At 37.7% G+C, this 22012-nt stretch overlaps 3 long non-coding RNA genes across 4 annotated transcripts; 1 reads left to right on the top strand and 2 right to left on the bottom strand.

The window, feature by feature from the left end:
* The first annotated feature begins 2536 nt into the window (after nucleotides 1-2536).
* LOC135747340 (uncharacterized) lies at nucleotides 2537-19009 on the top strand. The gene is made up of 3 exons (XR_010531849.2): nucleotides 2537-2600; nucleotides 18281-18418; nucleotides 18732-19009. It is a non-coding gene; the product is annotated as an uncharacterized lncRNA (long non-coding RNA).
* Nucleotides 8827-16265, bottom strand: LOC135747307 (uncharacterized). 2 transcript variants are annotated; one of them, XR_010531835.2, is made up of 3 exons: nucleotides 15576-16265; nucleotides 15079-15370; nucleotides 8827-8869 (listed from the first exon to the last, which is right to left on the bottom strand). It is a non-coding gene; the product is annotated as an uncharacterized lncRNA (long non-coding RNA). The 2 variants fall into 2 exon arrangements; XR_012335020.1 differs by lacking the exon at nucleotides 8827-8869 and having other exon boundaries at nucleotides 14766-15370.
* Nucleotides 18789-19540, bottom strand: LOC135747341 (uncharacterized). Its single transcript, XR_010531850.2, has 3 exons — nucleotides 19442-19540; nucleotides 19028-19343; nucleotides 18789-18917 (listed from the first exon to the last, which is right to left on the bottom strand). It is a non-coding gene; the product is annotated as an uncharacterized lncRNA (long non-coding RNA).
* Between the last annotated feature and the right edge of the window lie 2472 nt (nucleotides 19541-22012).

The following is a 22012-nucleotide window of genomic DNA, read 5'->3' as shown; positions in this document are numbered from 1 at the left end:
GATAACGATTGCTCATCCAGTGCCATGGCTGTTGAAGTTAGCTTTACTTCTTTGCTATCATATAACAAGAAGATGTTTAATTTATAATATTATTATAATAAAAATTGGAGAAAGTGCAAAGTATAGTGCAAAACACGGTTGGTTTGGTTTAACCGCTTTATATTCATTTTCTTAGTCGCTTAAGATGCCGAAGGAGCCGTAAGAGACCTTTATGATGGGAAAAGACTGCCGCCGGCCCACTCAACAATGAGACACCTCCTGCCTGCCGTGCCTGCTTGCATGAAGGAGATAAAAATATGGTTACCACAACTTTACACCAATAAAACCATGGTTAATTTTTGTAAGCATTGTGGCACATAAAGTGCATTAATCTGTCATAAGGCTTATTTACAGTTTTTTATATGATTGTATTGTGTATGCATAAAATGCACTATAATTATATTCACTATATTGTACTTATTTCACTTCTGCTCCTTTGGGTGACCCTGTTTAGTTTTTGGAATTTCCATTGTATGACACTGTATCACCATCTTTTTAAACATTTACTTAGCTGATAAATGAACCCTATTTTAATTGTAAAGCTTCCTTACAGTTCTTACAGATTTTCAATAATTTTGTGTAATGCTTTTCAGTACACTACACTAAAAATTATCATTCATTTGCATTGGACGATTAGGATCTGCGTTGACAGAAGTGGAGAATAGAAATGTTACATTAGTGTCAATAGTAACATGTTCTAATATGTCCTGTATCATCTAATATAACCAAATATCTCAATTTCCCTTTGGCTCAAAAATGATAGCAGGAAAGCAGCTACAAAAGGCCCATTTTAAAGAAAAAAGGTGATTTAGAAAAAGACTAAATATCAAATGTAGAGAGGGGGCTAAGGATCTGAAGTGCATGTTTAAGAAATAAATATTATACTATGAAATATATATTTATAATTTTATTTCATTATGTACATGATCTAACTGATGAAAGAAAATCTCTGACCACTATGCCATGTCTGTGATTCATTGGTGTTTTATCTAATGAATTCTGTGCTTCACCTGTGTCACTCTGTGGGTCAGTGTTAAATCGTGCCTATGCTTCATGGGTGTCATTCTGTGGGTCAGGTTAGATGCAGACTCTGCAGGCAGGGGTAACTTCTGTCCCTTAGTAATTATTATTATGTAACATTGCCACATTGTCACTTAAGTAACATATGTTAAGATTTCTGGCTCAACAATGACAATGTATTTGCACACACATTTATTAGAACTTTAGATTCATCTCAAACGATCTAGTAAGGGAAAGTGATTGATGTGGTTATTTATGAATTAACAGAATTGATATGGAAAAGTACTTTATTGTTAACATTAATTAATCTGATGGAATTGTGTTTCAATAATAATGGACATAATTAAATTGTCACCTTCCATTGCCTGCAAAAAGTTTTCCTGTTCATAAGGGTTTTGATCATAAATGTTCCACCACCAAACTTGTGGAATGGGGAGTATGCTGGTTAAAAGAAGTTTGTAAATCTGGGGTGGTCGTTGAACCAATTGCAACACGAGGGAAACGTACAACATCTCAAATAATACTGAACATGCTCGGCCTGTCCTTTCTCTCAGTTGGTACTGGATAATGGAATCATATGGTTGAGAAAATCCAAGAGATTTTGTGCTTCGTAAGGGCCCAAAGAATCATGATGATGGAGAACCCAATGATGATTGATAGCAGCACACAGTGTCAAATTGCCCCAACGCTGGCCAGGAACCTCTACACTGTCCAATAATTTGTCTTCACCTTATTGTAAGGTTAAACCCAGCTTCATCAATAAATATTAGGGCCATTCCACTGAATCAGTGCCATTTGCATGTTGTAACTCATCAAAAGTGAATTAAATGTGTTATGTTTTTTAACACCAAATCTAATAATACACTGTGATGAGCATACTAAGAAGTCATCAGCGTCCCCCTGGAAACAGACAAGGAACACCTGCCTTCATCACAGGCTGATCGGCCCCAGCTGCGGTCCATCAGGCAACAGCTACATAAGCGGCATGGGCCTTGCCAGAGGGGGAGACATTTCTCCATGAGACAGAACTCTCTCTCTCTCTCTCTCTCTCTCTCTCTCTCTCTCTCTCTCTCTCTCTCTCTCTCTCTCTCTCTCTCTCGCTCTCGCTCTCGCTCTCGCTCTCGCTCTCGCTCTCGCTCTCGCTCTCGCTCTCCGCTCTCGCTCTCGCTCTCGCTCTCTCGCTCTCTCGCTCTCTCGCTCTCTCGCTCTCTCGCTCTCTCGCTCTCTCGCTCTCTCGCTCTCTCTCTCTCTCGCTCTCGCTCTCTCTCTCTCGCTCTCGCTCTCTCGCTCTCTCTCTCGCTCTCTCGCTCTCTCGCTCTCTCTCTCGCTCTCTCTCTCTCTCTCTCTCTCTCTCTCTCGCTCTCTCTCTCTCTCTCTCTCTCTCTCTCTCTCTCTCTCTCTCTCTCTCTCTCTCTCTCTCTCTCTCTCTCTCTCTCTCTCTCTCTCTCTCTCTCTCTCTCTCTCTCTCTCTCTCTCTCTCGTATGTGCGGAGTGAGCGTGGAAGTTGGCGTCTGAGTGAGTGTGGACACGCTGGAGTGTGTGTGAGTTTTTCTAATTAACCTTATACCTGCTGTTCTATCTATGGTTTAGTCGGTTTAGTATTGTGTTAGGGAAGACTTATTTAGTTTAAAAGCGCGGTCGTCCGCGCCGGCGAGATGGCCGGAATGGCGCGCCGGCGAGATGGCCGGAATGGCGGAACCGGCACCATCAGTTTTTGATGAACTGAGCAGACCGCACGGTATTAAAGTGATCACTGAGACACAATGTTCAGTGGAGCAATGGCAGAAGTGGTTGGTTTTGAGAGTATTGTATCTGCTTCCCGGATGAACAGTGCTATTGTGGTGTTTCTGGATAGCATTGAAAAGGTTAACTTAGCCGTAGCTAGCGGCATTGTGATTAATGAAACTTTCACTCTGGTTGTGCCTCTTGCGCAACCGGGAAAAAGAGTAACTTTGTCAAATGTGCCTCCATTTATTAAGGACGAGATTTTGGAAAGGGAACTGTCAAGGCATGGAAAGATAATGTCAAAAATAAAAAAAGTTCCGTTAAGATGTACTTCTCCCCGTTTAAAGCATGTTGTGTCGTTCCGGAGGCATGTTTACATGATTCTGAATAACGTAAATGAAGAACTGAATTTAGTTATGAAGTTCAAAGTGGATGGTTTTAATTATGTTATTTTTGCGACATCTGGCATTATGAGATGCTTTGGTTGTGGGAGAGAGGGACACATTATCAGAGCTTCTCCAGAGAAGGCAATGCAAACAGTGAACGTAGCATTGAATGTTGAGGGTGATGAAGCACAAAAGTCTGAAAATGTACCTATTGGGAAAAAGATTTGTGTTGTTGATGCATTAACAATGGAGGCAAATACTAGTGTTAATGAGAATGTAAATGCACAATCGTCTGAAAATGTACCCGTTGTGGAACAGATTTGTGTTGTTGATGCAATAATAATGGAGGCAAGTACTAGTTGTAATGAGAATGTAAACACTACTATGAATACACATTTAAATGCTATCGAAAATGAAAAACAGAATGTCGTAGCAGAGAAAGAAAGTGTAGTTGATGTAGTAGAAATGTGTGTTTTTCCTTTTTTCACAGCCTGAATGTAATGCCAAAGATGCTCTTTAAACCAGATTATGATTCCTCCTGAATCTCTTCCATGTTTAACATCATTGTGTTTAACTGATGGTAAACTAAACTCTCTGTAATTTGGAGGAGTGTGGCTTTTAGGGTCTGAACGACTCCATGTCTCAATTAAAATAATTATATCTGAACTATGTACAATATTAAGAAGATCAGTACTTTTGTTCCCAAATACAGAGGAGCACATTTCCTGAATATTATAGCATGCTATTTTAAATGATGGCATTAGTATATTTATATGTATTTTTACCAGAATAATGTATGAATTTATTAATCAATCATGTTTTTAAAGAAGATCAAGTAAGTTAAGGGAATTACATAAATAAGTGAAAAAGAAAACATAGTGCCTCAAAATATACAATGTTATACACATTAAAAATAATTGATTTCAAAGTAATGGTTATTTTCCTATCATAATTGCATTGTATGGTAATTAGGTTAAGAGATTATTACATATAATTTTCAGCATATTCTTGATCTGGCTGAGGTCACTGTTGTCTGTGTTATTTCTACCTGCCACGACAGCGGCATAGCTCTTCGTCTCACCAATCATCTTCACATGTTCATCAAGATGAGCTCTTCGAGGGTTTCTCAGTGCTGTTTCCTTCAGTGTTTTTGCAAACAGTTTCATTCCCTCTTGATGAATGTGGAAATGGTTGTATAGATGCTCGTGGGTGATACGCTGGTGGTTTGCTATCTGAACATTGGTCATTAAAGCACAGGCGTTAGCTAAATCTTCATTAATTTTATTGATGATCCTATGTGGCACATCTTTGCGAGGTAGGGTCGAGATGATGACTTTGGCTCTGGGGTAAATCCTGCAGGCTGTTTTCACCACCGTGGTCAACGTGCGTGAAGTTGGCCCCCCACCCAACGCAAAACGTCGGCAAAATATGCTCAATCGTTTGTGCTCCGTTTGTGCTGGTTTGTGCCGCAAAAATTTTCGTTTGTGCTGCTTTGGTTTTTTAGATATTAAAAGAACATTTATAGGTCATACTGAGGTCACGTAGCCCCCCAACATGCTCCAAATTTACCCAAAATAGTCTTAAACGTTTGTGCTTCGTTTGTGCTGGTTTGTGCAGGTAAAATTTTCGTTTGTGCTGCTTCGGTTTTTATAATATTTGACATTTGTGGTGATGACGTCACTCAGGTGGATTGATAAGTGAACAGACAAATGCGCTAAAGTACAGAAAAAGTGGGTGGGTCCATTATCATTGGTCTTAAAAAGTGGGTGGGTCCTGTCCCACCCACGTATAATGGTTCCGACGCCCATGAGTCTGATTAATATTGTGTGTAAAACCCGACGTCACTGATTGTAGGAGATATGCAATTTTAAAGAAAAGAAACACAACAAATTAAATGTAGTTTGATATTACTTTATGTCTTTATGCAAAAATAAAAACTGTTATGAAGCAATTAGATGACCCCTTTTATGAAACTCTATTAAATACAATAATATAGTATATTAATGATAGACAGTGCAGGTCTATAGATTATAAATGTGACTGGTGTTATAATGGTTATTATTTCTATTAGATAGAGCAGAAGCAGGAAAAGTGCCTCTCTTTCTATTTCTCTCTTGCCAATTAAAAAAAAGCTAAATCCACTCATTATTTCAGATTCAAAAGTCTACTTGCTGTCCCAGTGACAGGGGACTTTACATTACAGCATTGCGTTTTGTAAATCTTGAGTCAGCTTGAGCTTTGCTCATTCAGTGCAATAGATTTGACAAAAGATATGGTTTATTAATAATAATAGAAAAGAGCCAGTTGTTTTCGCCATGGAAACCGCAGGCACGCTGAAACTGCACGCGAGCTTTAGCACGGTAGCGCTCACGGCCATTCTCCGTTCGACTCGGGTTTTACACACAATATTAATCAGACTCATGGGCGTCGGAACCATTATACGTGGGTGGGACAGGACCCACCCACTTTTTAAGACCAATGATAATGGACCCACCCACTTTTTCTGTACTTTAGCGCATTTGTCTGTTCACTTATCAATGCGCTGTTAGTCAAAATCCATTCCACTAAAGCAGGAATCCCCAACCTTTGCTTTTTACACCGCGGACCGTTTCAGCTTTTTAAAAAAAAGTCGCGGAGGGAGGTGCTGCTGAGTTGCTGTTCAAACAAAGTGCTGAAAAACCTCCTTTGCGAAATGAATAACGTTTAAAACGGAGGTAAAGGTCAAACATCCATGCATTAGGAAAATTAATAACTGCTTTATTTATACTATATTTTCTATAGACGTGTAAAACCATATTATGGCGAATTATTTTACTTTCACTGTTTCACGAGTTTGCCTGCCTATAGTCTTAATAATTAACGGTAAACAAACTCTTGCTGTTTTTAAAGGCAGCTCGAACTTTAGGTCGACTCGAGCCCCAAGTTCAAGAAACAGAATAAAAAAAACGGAGGAGATGAGGAGGAGAGATATGAATTGCGGAGGCACGGAGACGTTAAGGTTTAGCATATGCTTTTATTGGTAATAATTGACACAGCACTAAATGTGGTCCCTTTCAAACCGTTAAAAGTATAGGCTACTCGTTAAAATATTATTACTGCAGTAAAATAGTTTATTTAGATTAAAATTATCCAGCGATCGTGGCACCATAAAGTTTTTTTTTTACAGAAGCCTGCAATTACTTTTCATGCGATTATAACGTCTTCACGTATTAACATTATTTGCGAGGTACATTTGCAAATGATTCATAAAGTCATACCTCTGCAATTGTTTAATCGATTGTGTTTTAGAAGTACACATGCTCAAACTCTTATGACAGCATGTTCCCGACGAATACCATTAAATATATTGATCTAATTTCCAGAATCTCACATTTATATTTCTCTAAGAGAGAGAAAGAGAGACTGGGTATAACAAATAAAAAGGTATACAAAAATTGTAACAGTTACCTTCATTCGTTTTTCTTACCTTTTATTTCCTCAAAATAAAAAAGAAACATTGTAGCCTACTGTCAGCAGAGTAGAGAAAAAAAATGACACAGAGAAAGATAAATGAAATATGACATCTGTCATTATTTGCAAAATTTTCAAAGGGCTATTACCAGAATTCTGACCGCAATACTGTCTTTTATTTAATAAACGCAAATGTTCAGGTTAATTAAAAGGAAACATGAAAATTGCATCTATTGCAGTAAATGTATTTTCGGGGGGGGGGGGGGGGGGGGTGTTGACGTGGGGACCCACTCACTTTTCATTTGCTTCCGACGCCCATGATCAGACTTGGGACCCGAAGTAATTTAACTATGACGGACCCGGACCCGACAGACCATTTCAAATACAAACCCGGAACCATATGGTCCGCGGGTGCTCCGTGAAGTCCTCTAATGTTAAAACTCTGCTCAAGTTCAGAAACATGAAGAGTTCGCGTCGCATCCCAATTCACTGAGAAACAGAGAGCACGTGAACGCATACACCGAACTCATCATGTCGCACACAAAATGTCATTATTAAAGAGTGTCATCATCACAGAAAAACAAAAAAGATAAAATTTGATGCCAGATATACTTGGGCACTTGTTAATATAACTGGGCAGCGCGCCCAAGTAAAGTCAATGTGTGGGAAACACTATGACAAGTTGTATGACAAGAGTGTGCAGGCGTCAGAGTGAATACGACGCAGCGCCATCTATGGGAATACTGAGATAAACTCATTTCAGGACAACAGTAACACGGCATTACAAAAAAAATGTATGAATCGATTTTTGTAATGCTATGAATCGATTCTGAATCGGCAAAGCTTGAATCGCGATTCAAATGTGAATCGATTTTTTTGCACACCCCTAATTCCTAATACACCCTCTCGCAGCAGTCTCAAAGCAGATTGAGAAGTAGGACACCAGAACTTCTTCACAGATCTTGGTAACACTTTATTTTACGACCCGCAAAGTACCGTGTAATTAAACCGAATTTACAGCTTTCCTATTTGTAACAACAGGGTACCTCTACAGTACGTACTTGTAGGTATAAGGTAATAATATTTTAAGTTTGGGGTAATAAGGGGGTAAGAATATGAAGAATTATAAATTATTTATACTCTAAGTATTTTATAACTACAGGGTACCTATTGTAATATTACGTGGTATGTATGACTTAATCAAGTCTATGGGGAAATTATGTTTTATTTTTTTATTGTGAATTTTTCATATTGACTACTGAATGTTGTATACAGTCAATGTCTACGAGCCACATCGGCAAATAAATATAATAGCACATCACTTTTATTTTAGTAGCCTATTTTACTTGCTTTTAATAACAAAAGTCCAGCTGATTTAATGTGGTTATCTTTTTTTAAGGTAAGTACAATAAAAATAGCAACTTATTCCCTATTTACCAGGAAACTCCTACATTTGCGGACATATTTGAAGTGGTGCTTTGCAATTTATTTACTGTAAACACAAGTATTTTAGCCAAATATAATTTATGCAATGGCAAACCAGAATGAAACAACAGCAGATATCAGCTCCCGCTAAAGCAAAAGACGACTACATGCGTCGGCTACTGCGCAGGTGTAGAACGCGCGGCTGTCTGCAGGAGGTTTGCTGGAACGCGATCCTGAGGTGAAATTTCTTTAAGAGGTTTTAAAAACGTTCTACACTGTGGAGTACGGCTGTGAGTGATGTTAGCAGGATCCGCATGCTGGATAAGGTGACTGGTTTTGTTAATACATGACTCACGCATTTCAAACAATGTTTTTTCAAGAAAGTAGCTAACGGTAGCAGGTTAGCTAGCACATAAGTTAGCCTAAGTTATTAAAGTAACTGGCTCAGAAAACTCTGTTTCTGTCAAGGCACAGTGAAGAAACATTTACTGAAGGCTTTCATTTATGTTTTTTATATGTAATGCAGAACAGCATTTGTGAGACGACATCAACTCATCATCCGAGTGGACAAGTACACCAACAGAGGAAGCCAAGCGGCAAAAACAATGAAAAATTGTCATGACTTTTCATTTTAAATAAAAGTTATGTGATAATAAACATTAAGTGTTTGCTTAATTATAGTGTTTTAAAGATGTTTTGAAATAAGTTGTTTTAAAATAAAAATAACAATATTCTGTATGTTTATGGTATTTACCCTATAACATTTATAACAAGAGGTGAACAAAGCACCACTTTAGTTTACAGCCCGCAAATATGAGAGTTACCTGGTTGTTACGGCTGGCTCATAAACCGCAACATAAAAGAGGAGAACAACAAGTGATTCAAACAATAAACCAATTTATTGTCAACACAAAAAAAACATTAAACAACATACGTCTAGGGGAAAAAAAGAACACGCGCGTGTGGTAACTAAATATGCATAAAGTCTGACACAAACAATCATAGGGAAAAAAAGATATTAAGGGGGAATATATATATATATATATATATATATTATAGAAAATAGAGAGAGCGAGACTCAGGCGCCACAGATCTTTTATACCCACACAACATAAGAGGGTTGATTACAAATAGAATGCACCTGTTACCCAACTAACATCTGCACTGTTTATCAGAGCCAGCAGGGGGAAAACAGGGAGGCGTAACACCTCCCCCACAAAAGTATTCCTCCAAGGAATGCAGGAGGGAGAAAAAAAACCACTTCCAATTATTTCCCCACTCCACTTGGTTCCCGCTTCCTGGGCCCTAGGAAACAGGATAGAAAGAGAAGAGAAGGAAATAGGGAACACAACAAAACATACAATCTCACACTCGAGATAAGGCATCTGCAATGACATTTTTCGCTGCCTCGAATATGTTTAATGTCAAGGGAAAATGGTTGTAAAATGAGACACCATCTCATTATCCTCTGGTTGTGATTTTTCATTCGATGTAAAAACACCAAAGGATTATGGTCTGTATAGACCACAATGGGACTGGCAGAAGACCCCAAATAAACTTCAAAATGTTGAATAGCTAGGACAAGGGCAAGTGCCTCCTTTTCAACAACGGAGTAAACTCTCTGATGAACATTAATTTTTTTTGAAAAGTAACAGATTGGATGCTCTACTCCATCTTGACTCCTCTGTAAGAGAACAGCTCCAGCTCCCGTATCACTTGCATCTACAGCCAAACAAAAAGGCTGAGAAAAATCTGGTGCAACAAGCACGGGGGCACAAGCCAACAGAGCTTTAGCGCCATCAAATGCCTGCTGAGCAACAGTGGTCCACTCAAAAGGTACTTTAGTACTTATAAGGTCGGTCAAGGGTGACACAATAGATGCAAAATTTGGGCAGAACCCGCGATAATACCCAGACATTCCCAGAAACCTAGGCAATTCTCTGCGATTTGTAGGTACTGGAAAAGCACAGATAGCCTCAATTTTTGCATCAATTGGACGAACCTGTCCATTTCCCACGATCTTACCTAAATAAGTGACAGTAGCTTTTCCAAATTCACATTTTGCCAGATTTAAAGTTAAAGAGGCCTCTGTCAAACGAACAAAAAACTCCCTTATCTGGACTAAGTGGTCTGCCCAGGATGAGCTAAACAAGACCACATCATCCAAATAAGCCTCACAACCAGCTAATCCAGACAACACCTTGTTAACAAGGCGCTGGAAAGTGGCTGGAGCATTTCGAACGCCGAATGGCATAACACGGTATTGGAGGAAGTCGTCAGGTGTTACAAATGCAGAAAGTTCCCTTGCCCTAGAAGTCAATGGGACCTGCCAATACCCCTTTAAAATATCAAATTTGCTCACAAACTTGGCAGAACCCACTCAGTCCACACAATCATCTATGCGGGGTAAAGGATAACAACCAGGCTTAGTGATGGAATTCAACTTACGATAGTCGGTACAAAACCTGTAAGATCCATCAGGCTTATTTACGAGAAGACAGGGGGAACTCCAAGCACTAAAACTGGGCTCAGCCAAGTTGTTCTTCAATAAGTAAACAACCTCCTTTTTTAAAAATTCACGCTTCATAGGATTTACCCTATATGTATGCTGCTTGATTGGTAAAGCACTACCCACATCAATGTCGTGTTCAATAATGGTAGTGCAACTAGGCACATTTTTATTATTTACAAGAGGCAACAAAGCTAATACTTGGTCTCCAACCTTAAACTTTTGAGACACGGCTTGCTTATTAAATAACCTTTCCATCTTTCTTTGCGACTTTCCCAGCTTCCTTTGGGCAATTGCACGAGCTCCATACAGCCGATATCGAAACCCACTTACGTAATCAAGAACATTTTTAGCGGGTTCAATGGGGATCCAGTTATCAGCAAGAACTGCAGTAGGACCACGAACTTCATGTCCGAAGACCAAGTCATTGGTCCTGAATAACTTCTCTAACACCCATAAGCAGCCAAGGCAACCCCTCTTCCCAATCAGAGCCAAGATCCACACAATATGACCGCAGCAATGACTTCAGGGTCTGATGAAATCTTTCTAGGGCTCCTTGACTCTGAGGGTGGTATGCACTGGAAATGTTATGGCTGATTTTTAACTGTCGCAAAGCTTTAGCAAACTGGTGACTCATAAAATTAGAGTCCTGGTCAGACTGGATAGTTCTAGGAATGACAAACGTTGACATAAAATCAGTTAAAGCTCTGAGAATAGACTTTGTAGTGATGGACCTAACAGGATACACAGCTGGATATCGAGTAGATAAACACATAACTGTAAGTAAATACTGATGACCGGTCTTTGATCTAGGTAAGGGACCTACGCAATCAACAAGCAAATACTCAAATGGCTTTGATATTGCTGGAATAGGTTGGAGAGGAGCCACAGGGATTTTCTGGTTTGGCTTACCAGTGAGTTGGCACACATGACAAGTTCGAATAAACTTGGACACATCTCTTTTTAATTTAGGCCAAAAGAATTTTCGCTGCAGTTGATCATACGTTTTCCGCACACCCATATGTCCAGCCACTCCATCATGAGCTAACCTGATCACAGATTGTCTAAATTTAAGAGGAACTACCACTTGAATATAAGATTTGGTAATTGGTTCAGTTTCACTGACCCACCGTCTAAGCAACAACCCCTCTTTTAAAAAGTAGCAGGATGGTAACGAAGTCTCAATATCTCCTTCAGGACAAACAATTGAAAACAAAGATTTAAGAGTTGCATCAGCTAACTGCTCTTGAATCAAGTTCTCTCGAGAGACGTTTAAAAGAGAAGACAAAAATTGTTCTGATATCCCATCCTCCTGAGAAACACGTTTCTCAGAAAAGTAATCAGATGAATCCTGAATGATGTTATCAGTTAAGGTCATGCTAAGTGATACATCTTCACCTGTCTCACTACCAACTTCCTTAGAGGGTAAATCACTTTCCTCAGCATAATTCTCAGAACAAACAGGTAAAGTTTTCTCTAAGGTTACCTCACAGTCGGGATTTAAAGAAACTTCACCTGCAAACAGTTGTTTGGCTTTTAGTTGTTTTCCTCTAGCTCGGGTAACAGCACAGGTAGGAAACACATGGGGAAACTTTTTCCCACACTCATCAGGAATATCTGTAAACACAGGCTTGGAGACTACAACAGTAGATGGTACAGATTTTAATGTTCCCCAAACTTTTCTTTGAGCAGGATCTTTCCCCAGTATAAAAGTAACCCCTGGCACAGGGAGAGAAGATCGTACTCCAACAATCACCTCACCAGTTACAAGATCAGAAGAAAGATGTACCTTATGTAAGGGAACTTTTAAGAAAGTCATTTCTATCCCCCTAATCAACACATCCTTCCCTGTTGCTGTCTGACATGAGAGTGGAAGAATTCCCTCTAACAAAAAGGACTGAGCCGCTCCAGTGTCTCTCAGACTTTGCACAGAAACTTTTTCCTCTTGTCCTGGCAGAGACACAAAACCAGTAGTAATAAATGGAGCATACTCTGTATAATGATCCCCAACGTTAACCTGAGTTGATATCACCTTAGTACCCGCAGAATTCTGTTCGTATGCACAAATCTTCACTGGTTCAAGCCCAACTAATCCAACTGGCTTAGCTGACTTCTTTAAAGCATTACATTCAGAGATTTTATGTCCTACTTTATGACAATAAAAGCAGACCACCCTACCTTTTTTATCAGATGGAACATTCAAATTCACAGGGGGTACACTTGCCACCGTACCTGATGTAACTACTGGAGGTGTCCACCGATTTCTAAATAACTTTTTATTCTGATCACTTGATGCTCTATCAGGAAAAGAAACTCTTTGAGTCAGAACAAATTCATCAGCTAACACAGCTGCATTTGCTAAGGTCAAGGCCTTTTGTTCATTCAAATAGGTAGATACCGACCCTGGAACACAGTTTTTAAACTCTTCTACAAGAATTAACTCCCTCAACTGGTTCAAGGTTTCTACCTTCTGAGAATGACACCATCTTGTAAACATCATTTCCTTTTCCCGAGCGAATTCAACATAAGTTTGTTTTTCAAGTTTTTTGTAACCCCAAAATCGTTGTCGATAAGCCTCAGGCACTAATTCAAATGCTCTCAAAATGGCGATTTTTACCTGTTTAAAATCTACACTTTCTTCTTCAGAAAGAGAAGCAAACACCTCCTGAGCCTTCCCTGTCAAAACACACTGCAAAAGTAAAGTCCAGACTTTTTCTGGCCATTTTAGAGAAACAGCAACTCTTTCGAAATGGGCAAAATACTTGTCTACATCACGTTCACAAAATGGAGGAACCATCTTAATGTTTCGACCAACATCAAAAGAAGTCTGCCCTACCGGAACGGACTTAGAAGCTTCAGCTTTTTTAACTTCCAGTTCAAGCTCTAGCATTTTCATCTCATACTGCCTCTGTTCACGTTCACTCTCACGTGCATACTCTAATTTTTTCAACTCAAACACGCTCACGCTCCTGTTCAAGCTCCAATTTTTTAAACTGAACACGTTTTTCCCATTCTCTCTCTTGCAATACTTGAGTATCTTCAAACGAAAGTCTCCCAGTTTCAAACTGTGTTTGTTTTTCTCTTGACATTAAATCTCTCTCTACACTTGGAGACAATACCTTACCACAACTACTCTCATCTCCTATAACAAGAACTCCTTTAATTATCAACTGGCTTTTAACAGCCTTTAACAAATCTTCCTTGCGCTTCTTATCATTACTAGTCAAAACAATAGCATAACTCTCTGCAAGTTCTAGAAGTTGTTCTTTGGTGCACCTATCTAGAAACCTTTCAGAAAATTCTACATTCAATTCCTCATTGGACGTCATTTTGAACCAGTATTTAAAAATTCACACAATGAAGATTAGTTAATAAATTGACCACAATAAATCCAAATAATCATAATAAACCTTCCTAAAATATGAAGTGCCAGAAAACATCCTAGACTTAAATGATTATTCAATATTACCCCTATTGACATAATCTTTCATACAGCCTAGCTAAATAATCCACTATAATAACACTAGAACACATAAGATGAATGAACAAACCCAAATTCATTAGTTTTATTATTCAAATTATTCTCCACAGACCATAAAGTCTGTTTCAATACCACAATTCCAGTGTTTTAAAGTGAAAACAAAATCAAAACCGATTTACACCAGTAATATTTGTATGACGTGCATCATGTTTACATGTTTAATTTACAAATAGTAAACACTCTCGTGTCATACAATACTCAATAGGCTACAACAGTGATTTCACCCCGATGATCATATAACCTACTGTTGTCCCTAACACAAGACTTCTGTGTAAACAAAACCAATGTTTTAACCGGTCTACACAAACGTCCACCTATTTCCTACAATGGCATAACTAGTAGGCCCCAAACTTAAAATATTGTTCCCTTATAACTACAAGTACGTACTGCAGAGGTACTCTGTTGTTACAAATAGGTACGCTGTAAATACGGTTTAATTACGCGGTACTTTGCGGGTCGTAAAATAAAGTGTTACCTAATATTTTAAGTTTGGGGTAATAAGGGGGTAAGAATATATGGAAAATTATTCTCTAAGTATTTCATAACTACAGGGTACATATTGTAATATTACGTGGTATGTATGACTTACGTCTATGGGTAATATGGTCTATGTGTAATATGTTTTTTTTTTCATATTTGCTACTTACCTGATGAAGTGTTTTGTATAGCCTACAGTTGATGTCTACAAGCCACGTCGGCAAATAAAATATAACACACAATAAAAATAATAGCAACTTGTACCTCTTTGATCTGTATATGTATACAGGAGTTACCAGGTAACTCTTATATTTGCGGGCTGTAAATTGAAGTGGGGCTTATTCCCCGATTGTTCGGTGTATGTACCAGGTAACTCACATATTTGCGGGCTGTAAACTAAAGTGGGGCTTATTCCCCGATTGTTCTGTGTATGTACCAGGTAACTCACATATTTGCGGGCTGTAAACTAAAGTGGGGCTTATTCCCCGATTGTTCTGTGTATGTACCAGGTAACTCTCATATTTGCGGGCTGTAAACTAAAGTGGTGCTTTGTTCACCTCTTGTTATAGGGTAAATACCATAAACATACAGAATATTGTTATTTTTATTTTAAAACAACTTATTTCAAAACATCTTTAAAACACTATAATTAAGCCAACACTTAATGTTTATTATCACATAACTTTTATTTAAAATAAAAAGTCATGACAATTTTTCATTGTTTTTGCGGCTTGGCTTCCTCTGTTGGTGTTCTTGTCCACTCGGATGATGAGTTGATGTCGTCTCACAAATGCTGTTCTGCATTACATATAAAAAACATAAATGAAAGCCTTCAGTAAATGTTTCTTCACTGTGCCTTGACAGAAACAGAGTTTTCTAAGCCAGTTACGTTTATAAATTTTAGGCTTACTTATGTGCTAGCTAACCGGCTACCGTTAGCTAGCAACTTTCTTGAAAAACATTGTTTGAAATGCGTGAGTCATGTATTAACAAAACCAGTCACCTTATCCAGCATGCGGAACCTGCTAACATCACTCGCAGCTGTACTCCACAGTGTAGAACGTTTTTAAAACCTCTTAAAGAAATTTCACCTCAGGATCGCGTTCCAGCAAACCTCCTGCAGACGGCCGCGCGCCCTACACCTGCGCACTAACCTACGCATGTAACGTTAGTCGTCTTTTGCTTTAGCGGGAGCTGATATCTGCTGTTGTTTCATTCTGGTTTGCCATTTCATAAATTATATTTGGCTAAAATACTTGTGTTTACAGTAAATAAATTGCAAAGCACCACTTCAAATATGTCCGCAAATGTAGGAGTTTCCTGGTAAATAGGGAATAAGTTGCTATTTTTATTGTACTTACCTTAAAAAAAGATAACCACATTAAATCAGCTGGACTTTTGTTATTAAAAGCAAGTAATATAGGCTACTAAAATAAAAGTGATATGCTGTTATATTTTTTTGCCGATGTGGCTCGTAGACATTGACTGTATACAACATTCAGTAGTCAATAAGAAAAATTCACAATAAAAAAAAATAAAACATAATTTCCCCATAGACTTGACTAAGTCATACATACCACGTAATATTACAATAGGTACCCTGTTGTTATAAAATACTTAGAGTATAAATAATTTATAATTCTTCATATTCTTACCCCCTTATTACCCCAAACTTAAAATATTATTCCCTTATACCTACAGGTTACCTACCCTGTTGTTACAAATAGGTACGCTGTAAATTCGGTTTAATTACGCGGTACTTTGCGGGTCGTAAAATAAAGTGTTACCAGTATTTGTTGAAATGATTATAAAACTATTTCATTTGTTAACATTATTTTACTATAGTAAACTTTATTATAAAATACTGCTTACATACTATATCACTGTGCAAACTATATGGAAACACCAAATGTAGCACATACCCAGCTAACAGAAAAAAGTTCTAAGAACGTTCCCTGAAAGTTCCCAAGGTTCCCAAAAACTTTCTGCCAACGGAAAAAGTGTCCAGTTTTCTTGACGTTCTAAGAACGTTTTTGTGTTGTCTCAACGTTTGAGGAATGTTACATTTTACCATTTTTAAATGTTATGACAATGTCATGCTTTAATGTTCACACAATGTTTAAAACAACAACTGTTTATTATGCTGACTTGTTTGACTGTTATGTAAATGATAGAGAGACATTGCATTTTATTTTTTTTATAAAACATTATTTCTGAATGTTCAGTAAATATATTGCTGTAGAAAACACAATTCACTTATTAGGTTTAGATGTTGATGTTTTGTTTAGTTTTAAGTCACCATTATTGTGATTAGTGTTTGTTTTAGTTGTACTCTTGACTCTTGACTTTTTGCTTGCTAGTTTCTTCCCTGGTTGTGTTAACTTTGTGTTAATACACCACATTTGTTATGAACATGTAAAGTTAATAGTGAAATTCTGTGGTAGTTGGTACATAATGGTAAAGATCATCACCTTATTGATTTACTAATCAAAAGTTTATTTTCTGTCAATAATGTAAATGAGATCCAGCACTTTCACAGCCGTTTGTCATTAAGGAGTTTTAGAAACTTTGGACAAAAAATAACTGCTGTATAATTGGGACGCACAAACATCAAGAATCAGAGTATGAATCTCAACCATGGTGACAACTAAATGAAAAACTTCATGCTGCAATGCATGCTGGGTATCAACAAATTACAAATCTCATTCAGGACTCCCACCATGCACTGCAGCATGGATAAATAATGTTTTTTTTGCAATTTTTTTTGTCACCATAGTTGAGATTCATACTCTGATTCTTGAGGTTTGTGTGTCCCAATTATACAGCAGATATTTTTTGTGTTAAGTTTTCTAAAACTCCTTAATGACAAACTTCTGTGAAAGTGCTGGATCTCATTTACATCATTGACAGAAAATACACTTTTGATTAGTAAATTAATTAGGTGATGATCTTTACCATTATGTACCAACTACCACAGAATTACACTATTAACTTTACATGGTCATAACAAATGTGGTGCATTAACACAAAGTTAACACAACCAGGGAAAACACAAGCAAGCAAAGAGTCAAGAGTCCAACTAAAACAAACACTAATCACAATAATGGTGACTTAAAATTAAACAAAACATCAACATCTAAGCCTAATAAGTGAATTGTGTTTTCTACAGCAATATATTTACTGAACATTCAGAAATAATGTTTTATAAAATGATAAAATGCAATGTTTCTCTATCATTTACATAATAGTCAAAGAAGTCAATATAATAAATAGTTGTTGTTTTAAACATTGTGTGAACATTAAAACATGACATTGTCATAACGTTTAAAAATGGTAAAATGTAACATTCCTCTAACGTTGAGACAACACAAAAACGTTCTTAGAGCGTCAAGAAAACTGGACACTTTTTCCGTTGGCAGAACGTTTTTGGGAACCTTGGGAACTTTCAGGGAACGTTCTTAGAACTTTTTTCTGTTAGCTGGGTAGAAAGTATTCGTTGAGTATTCACTTGGTAATTTCTACATTATTTTACTATAGTAAACTTTATTATAAAAGACTGCTTACATACTATATTACTGTGCAAACTACATGGAAACACCAAATGTAGCACAAAGAAAGTATTAATTGAAATGAATGTTCTACATTATTTCACTATGGTAAACTTTTATATGAAAGACTACTTATACGTGCTATGTTTTTACTTATTAGGTTTTAAGGAGAAATGCAACAGGTTCCAGGGCCTCTTACCTGCGTGATTCATCATCCAGGTTTTGCACAAATTGTCTAAATCCCTACACACAGAACATTTATTGTACCGACTATAAGCCTTTGAGGTGCAGGACTAGAGTAAGTTTTATTACATTTTTAAACCAATAACACTAAAGTATCATTATAGGAACAAAGTACCCAAAAGAACAAAATATGTAACTTTAAAGAAAATAAAGTAGTCAGTCAAAAGTTTATTTATTTATTACAAATATATATTTAAATGTTACAAATAAACATACTTTAGTAACCATATTGTGCTCTTCTTTCAAAAATTGTTCAATTCATTTCTTACAGCTATCTATTCAGATAAATGGCGTATCAAAGCTTTGTCAGCTGGTGCTATTTAAGACGACACTATAAGGTTATCATCCTGTCGTGTGTTGTTCTCCAGATATGCTTGGAGCTTCCTGATCAGAATGCTGGCTTCCGACAACCCCTGCACTGAAGATGGCATGCAATCACGTCCTCCCTTGAAGGTCTTTCAAACTGTGATGCCAGGTCCATTGGAATCGGGGTTTCCTTCAGCTTATCTTCATATACCTCATCAAACACAAGCCTGATCACATCATCCACATAACTGTAGAAATATTGCAGTCAATAAATCTTTTGTTTTGATCATTTATTTCCCTGCTTCATACATTAAGTTTTTAATTATGAATGTATTTGAAATAAAACATTACTGCTTACGGTATGTCACTTGTGTGTTTTGGGAACATAGCCTTGTACTTTCCCTCTCCTGCTTTTGTTACGGCTTGGTGACATTGTAATGGATGGCTGCAAGGTACAACCTTTAAAAATATAAACAAACAATTAATTTTTTGTAAAAGTAAATACTACTTTATTTAACACACTTACTAAAATACTTAAATAGCTGCAAAGCATTCCAATAAATGGGAAAATCAAGTTTTTTGCTGCAAATCTGAAATCTCAGGCTACGGACGGCAAAGGCATCCACTGATGATGGTGATGGAAACATTGTGAAACGATGCTACTGTCTGGGTTCCTATGATTATGCAGAGAAAAAAAACTTTGTCATCATCAGTTATACATTTAAGACTGGTAGTGGTTACACTAGCTAAATATATCATATGTGTTACACACCTTTGCTCCTCATATGCCAGTCTGACTCCTTGTACTGTGTGTAATGAAATGATGTTGCATGTTTGCATACAGTGTAGAATGATGTGTCCAGCTGCGAATCTAGGATATAGACAAATAAAACAAACATGTATTATTCAGTCAAAAAGACATAACAATAGAGTACAACGACTTTAAATCGTAAGACTATTCATTAAAACGTTAATATATTATATGGCCCAACATTAGCAACACACATTACGTGTTTACTTCGTTTCAAAATCTAAGAAAGCTTCAAGTAAATACAACAGTAAAATACATATAACTTTAAACAAATCATCTGTACTTAAGAGTTTCTTGAGTTTGATCATGAGAACAAATTTTACCGGTAACAGTTTAGCTGGTAACTTAGCAAGTTTGTAAACATGTCTAAACCAACATCGATAAAAAAAAAGATAGTCTGCATAATTCAACATACACGTGTGTAAATATGGTACGTTGTTTATGAAATACAGTATTACAACACAAAACAATTAGCTTGCAAGCTTAGCTCTATGTTAATCACACACATTATGTTAATCTCCGGTTACCGGTTACGTAACGTACAGTAAAAGGCAAATAATAAACGTGAATACTTACAGCCTGTGATCCAGAAGTGCACAGTAATCCAACTTTCAGAAGGAGACGTCGCACAAATCCAGCTTCGGTTCATGAGAAGCAGTTATTGTGAAAACTCCGTGAACAACTTCTGACTGGATTTTTCCGGAACCGTATTAAACATGATGTCCTCTGTGGAAGTCCATAAAGTGCTATTTTGCCCTCGCATCTAAAGAGACAGCGTCTACTCGAGAGATTTAATCGCTTAAACAATGAAACAAGAGTTTGCAAACAGAGTCAAAGCAGGGACTCCCAACCTCCGCCATTTTAGCTCTCTTCTGACTCGGCGCTCCCCACCCCCGTCTTTGAGGGCATACCCAAGCAAAGCAGAGAGGGCTGAACTATGATAATGTTGGTCTTATCTACGTCACTAATCCCAGGAAGTAAACTGTTGCCTACAATCCGAGTGTTTTCTGTAGTCCTCGAACGTTAGAGACGATAACTCGCGTCATCGTTTTCTTTGAGGTATGTACTTTTTGAATATAGTTAGCATGTACTAATACACACTTACACACAAAAGGATGTTTAAAAACGTGTATCTCATAATAGGTGCTCTTTAACAGTGTATAACTGTAAATGATAATCAGTGGCGGAGTGGCAATCGGGAGAGTCGGGACTTTTCCCGGTGGGCCGGTAGTGTTTTAAGGCTGCGAGGGCTGGTCTGATAATAGCCGTGCTTTCAGTCTTTAGTCATGCACTCTGGCCACACTAAAACCTATTTGCATATATTTAATATGCTTCAGCGCTCAAAATGTATCTGGCCGCACCGCTCTCTCTTTTAAGCCCGTCTCCCCTGGAGTTCTATCAGCCAATCAAAAAATAAAGTAAGAGGCTACACAATAGCCAATCAGAAAATAGGACTGTTGTATCTGGGTAAGATTTAACGCAACAACCAATAAAAAAGCATAGCCTCGCACACCCACAGAGGAATGGAGCTCCGAGGCTCGGAGCATCACTTTGAGCAGCGCAGAGTAAGTCTGATCTCCTGTTTTAATGCTACAACAAATGCACAACTTTGACACAAACAATGACAACTTGACTGCTGTTAGAGAATGTTTCCCAGATAATCAGCATCAGTTTTTCACGAGTGTCTGAAACTTAGCCAACAGTTTACAGCCTGTTCACTGACAACACCTGCTCAGAACACGTAAGTTAGTTTAAGCCTCGTTATATTTTCGTTATCACATGATGACTGACATTTTGTCACATAAAATATCTCTCTCCAAACAGGCTTAATAATTTTATAAGCAACTGCTTTGCAACCAAAGTAAGCTTTAGCTTACCAAAAACTAGGGAACTGTTGACTTTAAGATCTTTTAAATAATAATTATTACACTTGGTATTTCATGTTGTTTTGCAGTCATTTTATTGTAATTTTAGATTTCAGCATTTGCTTATGTAAGGGGGGTGAAATTTATATCCCCCATCCATCCGTTTGGCCCAATGGCGAAGTCCAAACCGCATGGGAAGGATTAATAGCGTGTTCGGTCTTTTCCGGAGCTTTGCAGATGACGTTTTGGCATTTATGTAATTTTGTATTATTATCTGACTCCAAGATAGTGTTAATATAAATCGGATTGAGAATTACTTTTAACAGTTACAGAATTTGGTTGGATGTTTGGTTATTCTTGTTTAGCCCTACTTGTTATTGCATCCGTTCATTCGGCTACTCATGTCGCTTTGGACTCACGCACCGGCCGTTTATTAATATTTAATAATCATGCGGGCCCACGATCACAACCGAATCAGGCTTGGTCGCTGCTAGAGGTTAGACCATATGTTCAGAAGGCCGCCCTTTACGCGTGCTCATCTCTGAACATACTTTATTTAGTCCCCATAGAGGTGCAACTTAATTATTACAATATTTATTTCTAACCAGAGGCTCACGACCACTATCATAAAACAAACTGACCGTCTTCTCCAATGATAGCTTTGTAT

Source organism: Paramisgurnus dabryanus, chromosome 14 (assembly GCF_030506205.2).
Source record: "Paramisgurnus dabryanus chromosome 14, PD_genome_1.1, whole genome shotgun sequence".
Lineage (NCBI taxonomy): Eukaryota > Metazoa > Chordata > Actinopteri > Cypriniformes > Cobitidae > Paramisgurnus > Paramisgurnus dabryanus.
The sequence above is the reverse complement of the archived record's forward strand: the minus strand, read 5'-3'. Positions and strand labels throughout refer to the sequence as shown.